We start from the raw sequence: 19,765 nt of genomic DNA on the forward strand, positions 1-19,765 counted from the left end.
CCAGGCCCTAAGTGTGAAAGATCAAGAGATATGAATATGTGGATCTGAAATTAGAAAAGTAAAACAGATTAGGAATTTTGTTGGTATATTGGATACTTTTCTATTCATCTTCCTGTTTGAGCAGTCTCCTATCTAGTGATGAAGTCTCAAGTTTATTGATACTTAGGGAGTTCAATATTCATGCTGAGCCCAATTTTTGTAGCCTCCATAACGTCTGTATAGAACTCTTATAATTGAAAACTTATTCCATTCAACAGGCTCAGCATATCTTGTATTTGGGTAGTTTGTGAATGAGTCAGAATCCTCTACATGGAGATCACTACATAGTTAGGATAGATAGTCCCATTCCTCTATTCTGTGGTGCAGCATTTTATGAATCTGAGAGAATTCCAAAATGTAGAAACTTGTAGCTCTCTATGGTTTGAGTGTGACTCATTCAACAACTGCCTTGCTTAGCAGCTGAAATTCTGGTTTCAGTTGTGACTGTAACTACATATCTCTGCAGTTACCTATGTTAGTTCTTTCAGTATCTTGGGAAGTAGTCTACCTGGCCTGGAAACTTTAATTAATTAAAAGTAGCTAAGGGTAAATTATTTCTTACCATCTTCTTTTCCATCCAAAGCTGCAGTTCCTGCAGGCTAACCCTTTTCTCCTTGTGTGCCGAAATCGTGCGCATGACCACACCCATAAAGCAATGCTCCCTGCTCCCTGTGCATGCATGCACAACCCCCTGAGCTCCCCCACACATGATATATTTTGGGCCTAGCACCCCGCGCATGTGCATGCGTCTCCTGCATGAGCTGCAGAGACCTGAAAATCAGATGGCTAGTGTGCAGTGGAGCTGAGCTGGGCAGCAACTGCACAGGTGGCACGCGTGTCATAGGTTCACTATCACGGCCCTAGTGGCATAATCATGCTCTTCAACTTCAAAATAGGTTTGTCTTTTTACTTTTTTTTGCTTCATCATATTTTTCTAGCAGTACATCTATATTTCCTATGGCTTTCCTTTTATTTCTAACATAACTTAAGAACCCTGTTGTTATTGTTGTTGCTAGTTTTGATATTTCTTGCAAGCCTCAGCTCATTCTTTGCTTTAGCTTTTCTGTCAGAGATCCTACAGAATATATATATATTTAGTTATGTTCCCCTTCCTTTATTTCCCAACCATATTTCTTTTTCCCTTGAAAGTTTAGAAAGCTTTTAATGTATTCATGCTGGGCTCTTTATATTCCTCCCAATTGTGCCTTCAAAATCTCATTTTGTAGCATCTCCCATCCTTGTATTTGTTTTGTTTCTCCTATTCTTACAAAATAGTTTCAATAGGATTTTCATGTTCTGATTAATATCTTTGTAAGTTTGCAAGAAATATAAATATTTCATTATATCTAGTACAATATCCCTCCCTTTCTCTTTTTTCCCCTTGTGAATAAATTATAGCCGTCTAATGCTGTGTGAAAGAGCATCATTCCACCAAATTTTCCTTTTCCACCATATTTGTCTTCCTGATTTAGGTTCTCAAATTTTTAGGGCATGTTAGAAATAAAATGAAATCCAAGGGGAAAGAAGAAACAACTGAGATTTTGAATATTTCTAGAATGTATCTTGTACTCTCCTGAAAAATTTTGAATCCCCATTCTGGCTTCCTGCTTCTTGTTTTGGGTTGTGCCTTTTTGGGCCAACTCTTGGCTCCATATTTGATCCTGAGCTTTTACTCCCTTCTCTATTTACCGTGTTTCCCTGAAAATAAGAAAGGATTTTATTTTCTGTTGACCCCCCCTTGAAATAAATGCTTGGCCTTATTTTTGGGGAGGTCTTATTATTTTCGAGGTGCAGGAGGCAGCAAGTATGGTCACCTCATGGCTGCTGCTGTGTTGCGCATCGCTGTGCCTACCACTTTTTTTGTGGTGGCCATTAGCGTCACAAAAGGAGCACAATGGCTAGGGTTGCAGGTGCGCCCATTAGGTAAGGGTGTGTGTGGTGCGTGGGGTATGTTCCCCCTCCCTTCCCCCCCCTCCAGCAACCAACCAGAGGAAATGGTGGGGACTGGATGCTCATGTGTTTAAATATTTTCAGGGAAGGCTTATTTTTGAGGGAGGACTTATTTTAGCACATGTGCTCAAAAGCCTGATTGGAGGAGGTCTTATTTTTGGGGAAACAGGGTAGTTCTAATTTTAACTGCCAAAAAGATTGGTGAGATACTTGGCGAACATTTCCTTCCCAGTTTTTATAACATATATCCAGTCTCTTTCCAGGAAATCTTTGGGAAGGTAGCATAGGTCACTGTTATCAAATATAAGTAACTTCTCAATGATACCATTTAAATAGCCAATTACTGACTTTCAGGATCCTATTTTTTCTTCTTGTACCATGACCCTCAACTAGTAGGATGAAAACATTTTGCTTCCATTTTCTTTATCTTTTTGCCAAAACCTCTTACAATGCAGAAATTCTTTCATGGACTTTTCTGATTAGGTTCCTTTCTCCACACATAGGTCAAGAAGAGAAGGTATCTGTTTGGTGGCTGTCTAAGGTTGGCAATATGTCATATTTGAAATGTTCCTGTACATGGAAGGTAGTACGTGTCCTGCAGGGTCATATTGAGTCTGTACACAACTGGTTTGGTTTCTCTTAACAGATAATTACTTACCACACCATGGCATGCCCCTCCTCCCTTTTCCCCTTATTTAGAATCCATTGAAGTTCGTTCTACACTGATTGATGACATGACTGGCTCAGATGGCTATCTAATGTCCTTTACAATGAGAACCTGGTATCAATTTCGGAATTGTATTGTTACTGAAGGTCTCCTGACTTTTTTGCTTCTTTTGGGCACATTCTTCCAGAAATCTGCATCTGCCAAAGGTTTTTTTTTCTCCTGATGTTTTTTTCCTCTCCTTTCTTGGAAAATTCTTATGAATTATTAGGAAATATATTACTAAAACTTGCTATAATTTAACCAAGGGACAAATATAGTTTCTGAAGATGACATAAAAGAGGAAAATGACATAGAATATATTACATTATTCAACAATAAAAGATATTAATTAATTAATTAATTTATGACATTTGTATGCCGCCCACTCCCTAGGGACTCCCTAGGGATATACAAAATATAGGTAATCCTCAACTTTCAATAGTTTGTTTAATGACCATTTGAAGTTACAACAGCACTGAAAAGGTGACATGACTGTTTTTCACATTTATTACATTTATTCCCATTATCAAGTGATTAAAATGTGGATGCTTGGCAATTAGTTCACATACATTAATGACGGTTGCAGTGTCTCAGGATCAGGAGATCATCTTTTGTGACCTTCTGTCAAGCAAAGTCAATGGAGAAATCAGATTCACTTAATGACAATATTATTAACTTCAGTGATTCACCTAACAACTATGGCAAGAAAGGTCATAAAACAGAGCAAGAGTCACTTGCCTTGCTTACAACTGAAATTTTGGGCTCAATTGTAATCATAAGTTGAGGACTACCTGTCTATTTATTTACTTTATAGAGTAAATATATTTGGGTTTATTCTTTATGCTTTCTAATCCGCAAAGGAAGCTTGACACCTTAAGCAGGTTCTCTGAATGGCATTTGTGGTAGGACAGCAATAGTTCTGCACCATTTTTATCTCTGTAATGTGGGCTCAAACATGGTTTCTTGTAGTTATTCAAAGAGTCCCAACTCTTTTTATACCATTCTTGTTGTAAACATATATTCGATTACTTCCTTTTCCATAATGCCTTGGTTGGAAAGACTGTTTAGGGTCCATCACATCCAACATCTTGTTGACTTAATTCCAGAGGTCAATGAGGCATGTGATGAAACTGCCCATCAGTGTGTTAGGTAAATCTGACTGGATCCAGAGCTACCTGAACATACCATTCTAACTGGTGCTTCCCTGTGGTGGTTAAAGAGTCAAGTTTAATAGCAACATGAAGATTATTGAATGATGACATAAGATAGATGGAAATGTCATTCATTTTCAGATTCTCCTGACTAAAAACTAGTCTGAGATCATATGTATGATTCAGGCTGGAGAATCCCATGTTAACATGATGGCTGTGAACACCATTCTTGAACCTGTTCCCAAGATCCAGAGATTGGGAGCCTTCAGCACCAGTGACTGGGTAAGAATCAACCCCAGTCTGGCTACAAGATTGAGAAGCCTGGGAAATATACTGTCAGGTATCATCATCTTATAATTGTACTGAAGATGTATGCATATATTTACCAAAAAGTATGTTCTGGAATTTTCGATCAAATTTTATCAGCACAGGATGGCAGAAATTGTCCAAGTCGTTTGGAGGATACTTATATTTGCAAATCCTACCCTCAAAATTATGCTGTGGGTTATGGGCAAATGTAAAGAGGAAAATTTCCTTTAGAAGATGAAAGTGAGGTAAAGGAATTAAGAAAATATTTAATGGAGTGTTTTCCAATTTGGACCACCAAACGTATTGGATAATAATCCCTGCCAACTTCAACCAGCATGGCCTTTTGCAAACCTTTTAGAGACTCAGGGAAATGACCTTGAACAAAATAGGCAAGAATCATTATATAAGCCAAAGGGCTGAAAGCCTGAAACATTCCCCAAGTCCTGGGAAACAAGGTGGTATTCAGAAGAGACTCGGGAAGCTTATCTCGGATTAATTGAATAGAATATAAGGGGAGGAGAGATAAAGCCCAGTCAAGCTTGCAAGATTTTGTTGTTATGGTGAATCACAATAAATTATAGTTCTAATCTTCCTGTAGAGTCTGTTTCTTGATTTGGTCTGCCTAAAAGGGCTGACAGTAATTGTAGTCTCGCATATACTGGAGGCATTCGAGTTAGGCTGGAGAGTTGAACAACATTTCAGTGGCAAGATGCATAAAAACATGAAGGTTGAAAGGTACCTCTTGAAAATTCATTTTGACCATTGCAGTTTATGAATCACTGTAGCTTTATTCAATTAACAGGCTTGAAGCTGGTGTATTAAATCATTGTGAAAAGGGTCTCTCCCCCCCCTTTCAGTTTTTCTGTCGTGGTTTCACTTATAGTAACAATGGGTGAGGTCCACATCTGTCGAAACGAATGTCACCATTCTCATCGTTTTAAAAGGACTGAGTGAAGCTCTTGAAATGAACATTTTGAAGATCTGTATGTCGCAGGATTATGCGGGAGGTTGGTGGGTGTACCAGCGAGGTGAGGTGTAAGGGAAGGGAAAGCGATTCGGAAATGGGAGTAGTGGGAGGGGAGGGATCCAACATATGGGAAACAAGTCCGGAATGAAGCCAGGGCTACTTCTTTTTTCCTTTTGGAAGGCCACAGCTTTTCAGATTCCGTATAATTCCAGTCTGTACTGCCGTTCAGCTAAGTGACGCGCACCGTTTTCCATTCAGGTTTCCTTTATTGAGGCGGGGGAAAACCCAGGTGGAGAACGCGTGCTCCCAGTGTACTGCACTGCTGTTTTCTGCGGGTTCTTTCGCTCTCACTCGAGGAACCTTCGCAATTAGCGATGGGGGTTGTCTTACCTGTGAGTTGGGAGGCCTTGAGGTGTGGGAACCGGGCATGCTTGTGTGCCCGGGCTGGGTGTGGTTTAGGCTGGGGAGGTGCTCCCCAACCTCGGATGCCTCTCCTATCGAAGAAGCTTTTGGCTTGGGAGGTGTTAAGCCCGCCCGCCCGGGGTCCTTCTACCGAGAGAACCAGGAACTCCTACTGGAAAATCTGCCATGGGTTTCGCACGAGATTTCCATGGCTTTCGATCGGTTACACAGAGAACGTGCTGCATTCAGGGTGATGGTGAGGAGTTCCAGGAGGAGGAGATTGGCGGCGGGCGAGAGGAATAGCAAAGGCTGTGTGTCGCTTTAAAGAAGGCGATTGGGTGGTTGTATCTTTAAAAGGAAGAGGCGGTGGAACGAAAACTACCTTGAAGTATGGGGTTGGTCTATGCTAATTGGAGAGGCGGTGCCAGGATGAATGGAGGGAGGTAAGGGCGGTACAGTTTACAGCCGAGGAAGGGCCCGGGTATTCTGCTCTGTCTCTTTAAAGAGCCAGTTGATACCATTCCCGGGGAAAAAAGGGGGAGCAGATCTTTTTTCCCTTTTCTCCTCCTTTGAGACAATACCACTTCCATTGCTGGGAGAAGAGGCCCTATGGGTTGAGGAGTGAAAGTGAGTGAGTAAGAAGGCGACGTTCCATTGATTGGGTACGGCGGGGGAGTGACGAGAGGCGGTTTTATTCGATGGGGGGGGGGAGAAGAGGTAGAGGGGAGATGGGCGGTACCATGTGGGAGAGGAGGAGGGAGACTGACTGGCGGACAATGGAGCCTGTGTGTGTTTATGGGAAGGGAGCGAATTCACCCTCGCCGGGGAGAGTCACAGCGCCGCCCCCTCCTGCCCGGGGGTGAGGGGTGCCCCCTGGCCGGGCCAGGCCAGGCCACCTCCGCCCTTGTTCAGGAGAGCAGTGAGTGTGAGAAGGAGAAACAGGCGGCTCTGCATGGTGCCAGCTCCCCTGGAAACTGCGGGCCATGGGAGGTGAGAGGGAGGGAGCGACGCGGTGATAATGGGTGGGTGGGTGAGTGGCTGTGGGGGGGGGGACTCTGAATAACTGCGGGCCTGTTTGGGGGAAAGTTTCAGAGTTCGGGGGGGCTGGTCAAAAAACCCGGGGCGGGCGGGCGCGGAAAGCGCGTGGGGGATGGAAGAAAGAAGACTCCATAAGGCGGGAGGGGTCGGTGTTAGGTAAAGCGAGGCGGGAGGGGGGGCAATTCCGATTACTCTGCCATAGCCTTGAGGGGGGGGGAGGGCGGAAGATAGGAAGGAAGGAAGGAAGGAAAACAGGCTTTGGAGGAGGCCGAAGGGAGAAGGCGTGACCACTGGATGTGAGGGAAGAACAAACGGGCACGGGGGGGGGGAGTGAACGTTAATCCTGGGAAAGGGGGGGTTGTCTGTGATTGAGTTTGTGTATGTTTAGGAGACTGGCAGGGGATCTGGGTAGTTAAAAGACGGGAGGTATTGGCGATGGGGATACAAAAGGGAAGAGGCGATTATTGGTGGGAAAAGTGCAAGAAACTAAGCCCTACCTGAAGTGTGCCTGGGACCAGGATCTTTCCTGCATTCCTGTCTTCTCTTTCCTTCTTACCATCATTGGACGGGGTGAATTTGTGGTTGTGGAATAGGGAATGGAGACTTATCTAATGCATGGTTTGGAAGTAAGAAGCTCCATAATTCTGCAGTTTGAGAGAAATGTCTGTTTTAATCTACAGTCAACTGTAAACCAGTTGGAAGAATACCTATATAGGAGTGTATGAATATGTTTTGAGTTTTATGGGTAAGGATGAAAATGTTGGATTATTTGATGCCACTCTATTGATTTCTTAGGAAAACAAGTTCCGTGTTTATTTCTCCCCAGTGCAGGTCATAGTATTGGCATAAGAGGAGGCATATACTGGTATATGGTGAATAGTCAGTATAGTGCTAAAGAGAGTAATATATTTTAGCGTCATTATGTTTATAACTATCTTTTCATTCAAGGGCTCAAAAAACAACCATGTGAGGTAGTTGGCCTAAGAGAGACATCCGTCAAAAGTCATGTGGTTAGACTGACTGAAAGTAGACTAGAACTTGGGTCTCCCCTAGAACATTGGCAGATTGCATTCATTACTCAATATTTGTGGTTAATATCTATTATATCTATGGTATAAATCTAGATGTGTAGATATATGATAGATTTGGACATATTTAATTCTGAAATTAATGTGCTAGTACTACATTGCAATTGTTTTTAAGGTAATATGCTCATTCCCGCATTAACAAGTTTTGTGAAAGAAACTTAAATTGCTCCTAAGTTTTGTCCTGTAAGCAGTTACTTTTTTATAGAGTTAACTAGTTTTCATTATGTAGAAGACATTTCATATAAAATAGTGTAGATTTTTGACTTAGCTATCCTGAATAAATATACTATACATGATGGTATAAAATGGAAGGAATAAAATACGCAATTTTGATTATTTTTTAAGTATTGGATACTTCAGATTAATCAAACTTTACATAGATTGGCAGGCCTTTTTCTGTTCCACTGACAAATATGGGATTAAAAGACAAATGAATGTTGGCATTTTCAATTGTTTTAAGATTGTAATTTAGTTACAAAATAGAGAATATGTAATGTAGCAGTCGTTTAGAAAGTGAATCGGGTGAATTGGTAGATAGCTGGTCACATTGTCCCAATTGATTTCAGTTTTAATTTATATAATTCTTTAGGTGTCTACTGTTTACAATTTTTACTACAATTCTGAGAGGACTCTATCTTCCATTAAAGAGAATTTCAGGGTTGTAATCAAATAATACAAAGAATGGTCTTACATTTCATTCTGAATATTGTTGCCTATGCTTAAAATCTTAATACAAGGCAAACTTGTATATTAAAAGGCAATATTTTATAATTAGAATCTTCCATTTAATATGCAGTTGTATAAACATAAGATAATTTAAAAATGAATTTTGTTCATATCTATCAGATAAATTTAATAGAGTTGGAATATAATGTAAATGTAGCACACAATCCACAAGGTTACACATATTCTGTAAATCTGTTCAGCTTAAATAGTGTGATGGAAAATCCATGGTTGGGCTGTCTGTGCCATGTATCAAAAAGTTTGTATTTAATTGTCTGTGATAGTTACATGTAATCAGTGTAATTTGTCATATAACTTAGGTGTAAAGTCAAAGTCAGCAATGTTACATTTATTCTGCACTGATATACAGACAGAATAAGACCACAGATTGAGCATGCTAAAACACTGATGCTTCAGTGAAACCAGTAACATTTTTGCTGCCAAATCCAGAAAGATATTTGAATGAGCTTTTATGACCTAAGAACAACAGATACTGATAAGAGGAGGGTTTTTTTGGGAGGGGGGAGGGGGGGAGAAAAGCAGATACTGATTCTTTTTTCTTAGCTGAAGGCTAAGAAAATACATCTATATTAAAATATGGGAATGATGATTAAGCATACAAATCAGTATGATCAGCATGAATTTTTCTAGGTATCTTGGGCTTCATTTCACACAATACCCCATCATGCAATCTACTAAGGACAGTTTTTTTTTTTTACATTTTATGCTTATGAGTCACTGTAGAGATATTTTGTTTAAGAAAGCTCCTCAGTTGACTATAATCTCTGATAAATTGTGGAAGTAGATTTGACAAAGACTATTCAAGTCCTTTCTCCTGGCTGTGGTAATTTATGGGGAAGGAAAAATTATGAGTGGAAATTTTACAAACTCTTTGTCTATTTTATGTAGTTGCTGATATATGGATCAGGCATTAGGATGGTCCCAGGCCATATTTTGGTCACTTTAATGAAGTCTATGACAAATTATAGTGCGGGAATATATAATTTATATCACTGCAACATCTGCAGTAGTTGTACATATTGAAACTAGAAAATCATTAGATTTATAGAGAGATTTGGCATAAATATATTAATATACTTTGAGTTCAATCTCATAATTCATTTTTGACCTGTTGACATTTTCCTAATATACCATTGAAAAACTAACTGTGGATCATGACATCATGTTTCAAACTGAGTGCAACGTTAAAATGCCTTGTCCCCCTTGGAGCTGAAAAAGGAAGCATTTCTAAAAACTCTGCAGTGCAAGAACAATTCATTGTCGCCTCTTCTCCCTCTTGAACGAGGGATTAGCTTTGTGTCTGCAACATTTATTAATTTAGAAAATTCATATCTTACTTTTCAGCTGAAGAACCTTGCCATTTGGCTTATGAGATAGATTACAAATTTATGCAATAATATTACAATATAAAAATGGTAGTTATTAGCAAACAACTACACTAAACCATGTGTAAATTTATGGAATGGGGGAAACCGACAGATGATATAGGGCAAATGTGGTAATTAACTTGAAAATTAAGTGAGGAAGTCAGCTGAGGTCTAAAGGAGCAGAATTCTAAAATGTTGAAATTGCAACTGAAAAGAATCTTCCCTGTATATATAATCCTCTGCAGATCAGGGATGTGGTATGCAACTACTGCCAATTATTATTGAAAACTTTTATCTAAACAGATTAAAGGATGGTGATTGCCAAACAGATTTATGAAGACCCATTGAGGTATTTATAGGTAATTATAACACTTCCTAGAAACAAGAGACAACTAGTGAATTTGAGTTACTTCCACTGTTTGCAAAGTTAGTTTTTGAACATGTAGGATCGCCATGAAGTGGAGTTGAAGAAAACAAATGTGACTGTGGTCAAAGTATTTATGAGGCAAACAGAAAATTACAAGTGGGGCCAGAATGCAATAATTCAGAGAGTAATGGGTGCCCATAGGTTCACCCATTTAAACCTTTATTGTGCAAACTGCACTGGGTCCAGATTTCTTCCAGCTGCAATTCAAAGTGCTGGTTATCACATTTAAAGCTTTACATGGCAAAGGATGTGGTTATTTATTGGACTGCCTTATCCTAAGAGAGCAGGTCTATTCCACTAGATCAGATAGGGTGGGCCTGCTCTAGATCCCCTCCCTGGAATCTTGCCATCTGCTATAGTGGGACTTTAGAATCATGTCTTATGTGGTTTCCTCTAACTTGTGTAATAACCTCATATTGGTGATTTGACAGGTACCCCACTCTTAGGCTTTTGGAAGACTGTTAAGACCCAAGACCCAGCTTTTTACTGAGGTATTGTGATTGTATAGGGCTAGGGTTGTAAGCATCCCAAAGGGAACAATTGCTGCACACACGTGTTCACAACCAGCAAATCTTGCTAAAGTTCACCTTTGGGAACAGCTGATTGGGGGTATTCTGGGAGGCCGATCCACCCGCCAATCAGCTGCTCATGTTGAATCAGGCTAACCTGCTGAACCTGATAAGGCTGTTTGCTAAGGACACTAGCCAGATAAATAACAATGGATGCTGGTAGACAGAGGCAGAATGCTTTTTTTCTTATTTTCCTCCCAAAAAACTAAGGTGTGTCTTACACTCTGAAAAATACGATACTTATTTTGTCCCTTTTCACCTCTTCAGAAGAATATGGTATTTACCTTACTTATCTCAAGGCATGGGAGATTGGAATTTTACAACACATTGCTAATTTCTGAAAAGTACTCCACTGAAAAGAGTTTATTTAAATTTGCAAATCACTATTATCTATCTCTTATATTAAAAATGGAAGTAAATACAAGTAACAGCAACTGCTGAACTCAACCATTTGCAAGAATTTAATTCTAAATAGTCAGCAGACCAATTGTTTTAAGCATAAAAACCATATTTGACAACATTGACAACAATGTTGTGTTAAGAGACTATCATCAGTAAAATAAGGTTTTATACGTTCATTTGCAGGATATTTGAGAGAAAATGTGAATTTTGGCTGTACTTCCCTTTTCTTCAAAGGATGTTGGTTAATTTGGATGAGAAAAACAAAGCTGATTTATTTGGTTTTGTAAAAGAGAAAATTGATTGTGAGTCACAATTACAATTACTTTGAGGAGGAGGAGATGGGTAGACTGCATAAGAAGGAAGGAAGCTGTATCTTCTGCCACCTCAATTCATAAAAAAATAATGATTTCCAATTTCCTATTCTTATATTTATTAATGGTAAGATAGTTTCAATATAATGTGTGTAGGAACTGGATGAAGTAGTCATGATGGGTTATATTGCCAATATGACTCAATGAAACAACAGTTTGTGAATTGCTGAGTAGTTATAATTGGGAGAAGATGGAATTAATGAAGAAGCAGAATTACTTGATACCACTTTTTTTCATCCTGTGACTTGAGAAATTTTGTTGTATTGAACGGCTTAGATCCACACAATATCCTGAGAAAATTGGATTTGCTTTTTTGTGACCTATTTGGGTGAACCTAACTATGAGCAACAGCTTAAGACTTTTTTTTAGCTAACCATAAATTTGCATATTGTATCATTACAGATTGTATAACTAAAGGTTTCTTCCAAGGACAGATTAAAGATTACCCCCTGATGGGCTGGTCTTGATTATATCAGTCCTAGCCAGCATGATTTGTGACAAGAAATTGTAGGCTTTGTGGGAGAAAACATTCAGATACCATTAGATTGCCTATTGCCGGATTAGGGATTCTATTAATAAATTACCTCCTGACTGTCTTATTGATTGCTCAGCTAAATATACAAAGGATTCCGTGTCCAACACCATTGTTCTCTGAACTACATGGTTTTACATTACTATTAAAGTCCCAGTATATTTTCTTTAAATATGTTGTCCTACCATTCATATTTGTTATAATCTTGCATTCCTTGTCATCTGAAGATCTTCTATAGAGCTTCAACTGCTATATTTGAAACCAGAGGTAGTGACCAGTTGTTAGAAGAGCTTTATTTACAGATTCCAATTAATGGAATAGTCCTTCTGAAAATCTTAATCCAATACAAGTTTTTAATATTATTATAATGGGCTAGGCTTTAATAATTAATGTTGCCCCCACCCCCAAGTAACAAGCATTCTGTTATTTTTTTCTTGCAAAAAATATCAGTGGTGCTTCTGTATGTGTTTGTTACTCAGAAGGATATCCTAGAACTATAATAAATCACACATCTTTCTTTTGTGAAGAACTGACCAGATCTAGAATCTGCTTAGAATTAGCAATTTGGTTGTATCCTGAGCTTTCAGATCTATTTTCTGAGTAAGAAAGAGATCATATTCTTATGTGGTATATCTCATTAAATGAGAAGAAAGTTCACAAATTATTTTGACCTTTATTTCCAGGTTAAATGGCAACATACACTATTAATGCTATGGACTTTCACGTTAGCTTTTGGATTTTTATATTTATTTATATTATTGCTTTGGTTACTTCCTAGGACAAAAACCCAAACGTGACATGATTTTCATTGGATATATTTACTCATTAGGTATGAGTAAATATATCCAAGAGTAGCTAAGAATCAACTCTGATCTTCTAGAGAGTTGGCACAAGTCAAGCAGTTAAAGACCTGATGGGGAAAAAAGAGTCCAGAATAAATCTGAGTTGCCTTTTTCAACAATTGGTAACCACCTATTTGATTTCCTATAGAAGTCTGATCACAGGATAACCCTAGCAGATTTAACGGAGGCAGTGCAAGACAGTGATGTATGGAAAGTACTTATCCATAGAGTGGCCAAGTACTGAATGGCTGACGACAATGATGAGAAGTCTGAAATGATATAGAAAGTCTTCTGAGCAAATATAGTTTATATATGAATAACAGCAGTGGCAATAGCAATGGAAATCTAAGTTCTTTGCTAAAATTACATTTTTGCAGCAAGTAAAAGCTGTCCAAATTCTTCAATTTAACACTTTGCACAAAATCACCTACCTCGATCATGACCAACCTTGGTACCATGTTTGTAGGAATTCTCCTGATATTTCCTTGGCCTTCTGAATTTGGACTTTGTGGATGAACCTTTCTTAATATTTCCTGAAACTGCTGGCAAAATATGTGAAGAAATCTGAAACATTGCTGAAAAAAATAGATTATTTGATGGCAATTTACAACTCAGGGTAAATTGTGTGCAGTATGTATTGTTCATTTGTTCGAATTTATTAGCTGTCCAACTCCAGTGGACTCCAACAATGGAATTGAATCCAAAATGGGGAAAGGGGACTTTGTATCTGATGTGGGTATTCATTCTTTGTTGGCCAATTTTTTCCCCCTGAATTCTTATGACCACATATGCTCAAAAAAACCCATTCAATAAATGAGATGGCAGTACACTGCAGCTGTGTGTCTGACATCCTATTACTAATACCTAAACTAAAAAAAAATAAATCTAAATCTATGGGTGCAGGTAGCAGAGGGAAGAGTGTGTTTATTGAAGAACTAGGTGACAGAGTGAATGATTTCCAAACTAGATCCAAAGCACCTTGCTCTTTTTTTTAAAGGAAACTAAATATTATTCACTGCTACTAAGGATGGCTTCTGGATTTTTATGTAGAAGTTGTAGCCTCTAGTAATGTTCATAGGCATCCATACTTTTGTACTTATTTTACTTACTCATGCATATGAATTTTCTGAGTAAATTATTAGAATGTTTGTCCAATTATTAATGGAAGTTTATTTATTTATTATATTTATAAACTGCCTGACTCCAGCATGACTCTGGGTGGCTTACCCTTGAAAGTAGGAGAACAGAGAAGCTAAGGAACAGATAAACTACAGAACAAACCAGGGCTGTACAAAATTTTATCCCAGGTCCTGGGAGAACAGTCAGATTTTAAAAGACTTGTTGAACACCATTAAGTAAAGAGTTAAATGGATCTGGGAGACATCATTTCAGGTAGCAGGTGCTCACAACAATGAAATGAGGCTTCCTGGTCATATGGTATTGTTGGATCAGGGTGACCAAAATGCACCAATTTTCCCTGATCTTGGCAGACGAGAGGTCCATCAAATAGTCCGGCTGTATGCCATAATGTTGCTACAAATAGTTCATCAATTTTACTATGATTTAAACATTTTAATATTTATTCATTTACTGTAAAGCCTAAGTGTTTGGTGTCTTAAATACTTTCTTCCCTATATGACTTTGAAATATGTCAGTAAGATTGTATTTCATGCTGAATCCTTGCTAGATTAAAGATTAGTAATAATCTTTTATTTGCAAAAGTTCCAAAGTCAGTTGCTTTGGTTGCCCACTTTTCTTGTGAAATATTGTTAGACTGACCTTGTAAGAAAGATACTTAAAAAAAGAAATACTGAAGTTACTTTTGTTTAAGAATTGGGGCATGTATGGTATGTCATCATTCCTTGGATTAGAGAAGATACCTTGAAAGCTCTGGTGTACTGTGCCTTTGAAGGGAAATATGAATAATATGTAAGATTAGACAAAATGTTATCAGCCTCAGCTAATTAATGTTATGCTGTTTATGTACTATTTCCCTATAAAGGGTTCAAGGACAAATATCTGAATATGTTTTCACTGCCTTTTTTCTTGTGTTAAGAGAGATTAGCCTGGGAAATGTTATCATCTGTTGAACTCAGGGTTGAGTAAGGAGTTTAGCCTCTATCTGCCTATTTTACTATCACTCTAACCAAACTTTCATTGTCTTTCAGAAAGGAATATTGTTATTCTACAAAATATGTTAAATTTTTAGAATACTTTATATATCTCTGAAGTCAGTGCCATTCTGAAATTCAGTTGTTCAGAATTTACTAGCTTCAAAGTAATTTCTCTTAAAAATAGATCTAGAAATATACATATTGTTTTATAAGGCAGCTGAGATATACGTTACCTAGAAATTAAAAATGCTTCCTGCTTTTAACTATTCAAATTTGTTATGAAGGAAAAATCAACTTCTTTTTGTACAAAACTAATCATCTTACTTTTCTTAATCTGTTCAAATTGATCTTAATAATTTTTTAAAAACAAAACAACAAGCAAAGTGTGCTGCTTCAGAAGACTTTGTATCCATTGTTCCTAGACTTGTAAAACCAACAAACCAAACAAAAGCCCCTACATTGGTGCATCTTTTTCCTCATAGACTACTGAATTCTGGAATTTGTCAGATGAACTATCCAAAGAAATCCAGAACTGATGCTGTAACTTGTCTAATACTCTGATCATGGTAAGAGCACATTTTTGTTTTTGTTTTTAATATACTGTTCATTAGCATGTTTAATGTTATGAGTAGTATGCCAATATTATCTGTTAGGTTGATAATTCATCTTTCATTAGTTGTTCAAGCAGGTATACATAGTTTTCCCTCATCCTGTTTTTCCTTTTAGCAATAACCCTATGAGATACCTTGAGTTGACAGAGAGTAACTGGCTCAAAATCACTGAATGATTTTTAACTTGTGCTCCCTATTCCTAGTCTACTACCTTAGCCACTATAGCATGTAAATCCCTAGATACAGTGGTGGGATTCAAATAATTTAACAACTGGTTCTCTGCCTAATGACCAGCTAGATAGTTGGGGCTTCATGTGACTGGGTGGGCAAGGTCAACTCAATGTCACTCACATCGATGGGTGTTACAATGTAGTAAGGGTTAACCGGAGAGGCAGGTTCTGTTAGTAGGTCAATAAAGATTAAGCTAGAAACAACACCAAAATGTTTCCTTCCTGCCTTCCTTACAGGATTAGCCATGTAAAGTGGAAAATAACGAAATGAGATTTCTTCGAATAACTGGTTCTCTGAACTGCTTAGAAAGTTTTTCAACCGGTTCTCCCGAAATAGGTGCGAACTTACTGAATCCCACCACTGCCTAGATAGTATCAAAGATAGTTGAACTATGCATTTTGTTTTTATTTTGTTAGTTGAATTATATTATGTTCACTTGTGGAGAGCATATATTACCCATAAATATCAAGAACACTGTAAAACAAAAGAAAAACATGTGAAAGTTCTATTAACCTGAAGAATTGGAAAGCCTTTGTTAGTAGTAATTGGTTATATTATCAGTGTTGTGATTGGTGTAACAGTTTTTTGAAAATGATATCATAAAATTGTTTTTCTTTATAGTCTTAAATGCTAAGGCAGATGTTTTGTAATTTGATACCCACCAGTTATTTTGGCTCACACATTTTAAATCGTCTGGGTTGGAAAAGGTGTTTTAAGAATATGAAAAAATTGTAACACCGTATCAATATAATTAGTTATCTCTGCTATAGAAGTGTATGTATTTGTGTGTATATGAGAGAAAGAAATTTTAAATTGTGATTTAGATACAAGTATACAACAATGCTTCCAGTATTTTTTATACCAAATCTCATTTATATCTTAAGAACACTCAAGTGTATCAAATGTTTCAAATTTAAATTATTTCTGGCTTCAAGCAGGTTATTCTAATTGTATTGGAAGTGTTGTAACACTGTTTTGAATTTGAAACAGATGTTTAGAGTTTGAAAGAGGATTGTTTTTAGATTCAGATACTTCTGAAATGTTTGGAACAGCACAGACCATTTCAGATCCAAACAGAATAGAGCATTTGAAACACTAGAGAGAGGTATTTTAATTCAAATGTTTCAAATTCAAGATGTTTTGTGCTCCATCAACTCAAAATACGTCCACATCTTTCAGTAACTCATTCTAAGCATTATCTATTTAAATCGAACCATTTCTAATGATGAACATTTAATAACTTCTGAAATAAAATTTAATCTACTACCAGAATCATGAATTAAGGCACTCTTCAAATATTTAAAAGACTAAAGTGGCTTCAGATCAAATTAGGATTAATTCAAAGACTAGGGAATCTATTGGTTCCAGATCAATTGTGGGCAGATATTCTGATTTATATGTAAAACATGCTACAGTTTCAATATTTTACTAAAAATTTCAAAAATAGTCAAAATTAGTATTTTTAAGCAAATATTTTGCTTGTTCGTATCTCCCACGAGATTAGTTGTATGTGGTTTCATCTTTGATATTAATTTAATCTTTGGTATTGATATCATATTATTAACTCAAAATTTGGCCCTCCAGTGGTTTACCCTGAAAGTTACCTTTCTAAAAAACATGAAGCCTAAAGTGCCCAGGAAAAATTAGCTTTTTTAAAAAAAAGTTTGAATAGTGAATCTCCAGTTAGAGATAGGAAATAGGAATACTTTCAAATAACACTTGTTCATATATTCTTGGGTAAATTTTGTAGTGGTCTTCATTTTCCTTTTCCAATTTCTGTAAGTTGTATAAATGACATACAAAATAAAACTGGTGCAAATGTTGCATCTACACCAGAGGTGGTATCCAGCCAATTCTCTCTGCTTTGGATGAACCGGTAGTGGCGGCTGTAGGAGGCTCCACCCACCCGCCCCAATGTAATGCACAAGCACTGTGCATGCGCAGAACGCGTTGTGCATGCATAGATGCAGGGTGTGTGCTCACATTTGCAAACTGTTAGGGAAGGTAAGTGAATCCCATCGCTGATCTACACATATTACTATCTGAAAATTAGTTCCCTTCCAATTCTTTTTTTCATTATTTTTTGTTGCCAGCCATGGTGATTAAATGTATTAAATTCCCACAAACAACAAGAACTATGTTAGTAAATTTGTAATTTGTAACATTGGTATATCGATCAGGTTTCAGCTATAACTTCACAAATAATTGTTGCATAAACCAGTTCCCTATTGTGAATTCCTTCATCTTTGATACTAACAGCCATGGGTATGGGAAGTTCTTGAATGCATCTCCAGCATTATTACATTGTGCTAATACTAGTGGAAATAGCTGAAATTATAATGAAAAACTTTTCATGTACATTTGCAAACTTTGGAATAAGACCGTATTTGGAATTATAGTAAATTTCTTATTCAACCTTTATATCTCTTCACATCTTAATTATTTTAATTTTATTTTTTTATCTTCAAAGAGATCTTGAACAGTCAACAAGTCATCTTTAATAACTATGATTAAAAAAAATTCTGACATTTTAATTTATTGTATCTTTAGTGTTTGTTGCAATATCTTATAACTCATTTAATTCATTTAACATTTTATGCTATTGGTGGTTTTGCTAGTGATCAAGAATAATAAATGAACCTATTTTTTTTTCTTGAAGGTGATTTATTCTGATCCTTAGAATTCTTCCAGTTATTGGTCTAAATTTGTTTTTCTAGTCCCTTGTTTTCTCTCTTTTAAAAATCTGGACAACATTTATTGTCCGCAAGTATTCTTTATTTCACTCAGGAAGCTGATATTATGATACTTTTATTTTAAATAAAATAAATATTTTGTAAACATTTTTTCTCATAATATCCTAGTAAGCTTTAGACTTTCTGGTATCATTGCTACAGTTTTAGGTTACATCTTTGTATTGATCTTACCCTGGAGCTGGTTTGGAGGCGAATAAATATTCTGACTTTGGCAACTTAAAGATTTAAAGGGAGAATATTGCTTCAAAATGTATGACGACTTTTATATAGTAGCACCTACTGTATTGGCAAGTCCTTAATGCAATTCCATATTTTCCTAAGATCCTATCATAGATATTAGAACTTTCTGCTATATGCATGTCTATGTACAGAAGTATTTTTTGACTCTGAAACCTTTCATAACCCTATTTGTCTCCATTTCCACTTCCTACGTGTCTTGTTTTTCAGATTTTTCACTAAGATTTTGTGTACCGTCATTGTGTTTTTCTCCTATTTTACGTTTTTTTGTCATCACATTGATTATAATTGTGCTTTTAGTATCTGTCTAAAATCTCTTGCCCCTCTTCAATTACATTTTCCATTATCTTCTCCATCATGGAAAATTATTTACCCCCACTCTATTAAGGTTTGCATTATTGAAGTCCAAGATGCACTTTCGACACTGCTATACTTTCTTAAAATCAAAAGAATTCCAGAATTATGTGATTATTATTTTTTTTACAAAAGTTTCTGACAGTTTCACTTTTGGGAAGACTTTTGATAGAAATAATCTCCCAACAATGTTTAGGTAATTAAAATCTCCGGTTATCTCTATTTCATAGCTCTTTGGAAACTCTGCAGTTTCAAAATGGCACTTTTTATTGTGCAGAATCTCTAACTTCAAAATAATTTTAGTAGGTTTTCACATTGTTATTTTAATAACACACAGTTACTAAGTAATGAATTGTGGTTTATAAACCACTTTACTTTGCTTCACAGTTAAAAAAATAAAACCATTGTGGCTTAGTGTTCTTTGTTGAAACAGTTATACAGGTGAAACTCGAAAAATTAGAATATAGTGCAAAAGTTCATTTATTCCAGTAATGCAACTTAAAAGGTGAAACTAATATATGAGATAGACTCATTACATGCAAAGCAAGATAGTTCAAGCCG

General features: G+C 36.9%; 1 protein-coding gene across 3 annotated transcripts in view; it reads left to right on the forward strand.

Annotated features, from left to right (window-relative positions):
- The window catches only part of LOC148044375 (uncharacterized), a 94,507-nt gene that overhangs the window by 64,941 nt on the left and 9,801 nt on the right, over nt 1-19,765 (forward strand). The window contains exons 1-2 of one of the 3 annotated variants that reach the window (XM_087721499.1): nt 6,287-6,514; nt 15,441-15,584. The gene's annotated coding sequence lies outside the window, so the exon portion shown is untranslated. Of the gene's footprint in view, nt 1-6,286; nt 6,515-15,440; nt 15,585-19,765 lie in introns of those variants that run through there. The other 2 variants (XM_087721500.1, XM_087721501.1) reach the window with 2 other exon arrangements.

This window comes from Thamnophis sirtalis, unplaced genomic scaffold (genome assembly GCF_051295495.1).
Source record: "Thamnophis sirtalis isolate CommonGarterSnake01/CBP01778 unplaced genomic scaffold, rThaSir2_p1.2 scaffold_8, whole genome shotgun sequence".
In the NCBI taxonomy this organism is placed as follows: domain Eukaryota; kingdom Metazoa; phylum Chordata; class Lepidosauria; order Squamata; family Natricidae; genus Thamnophis; species Thamnophis sirtalis.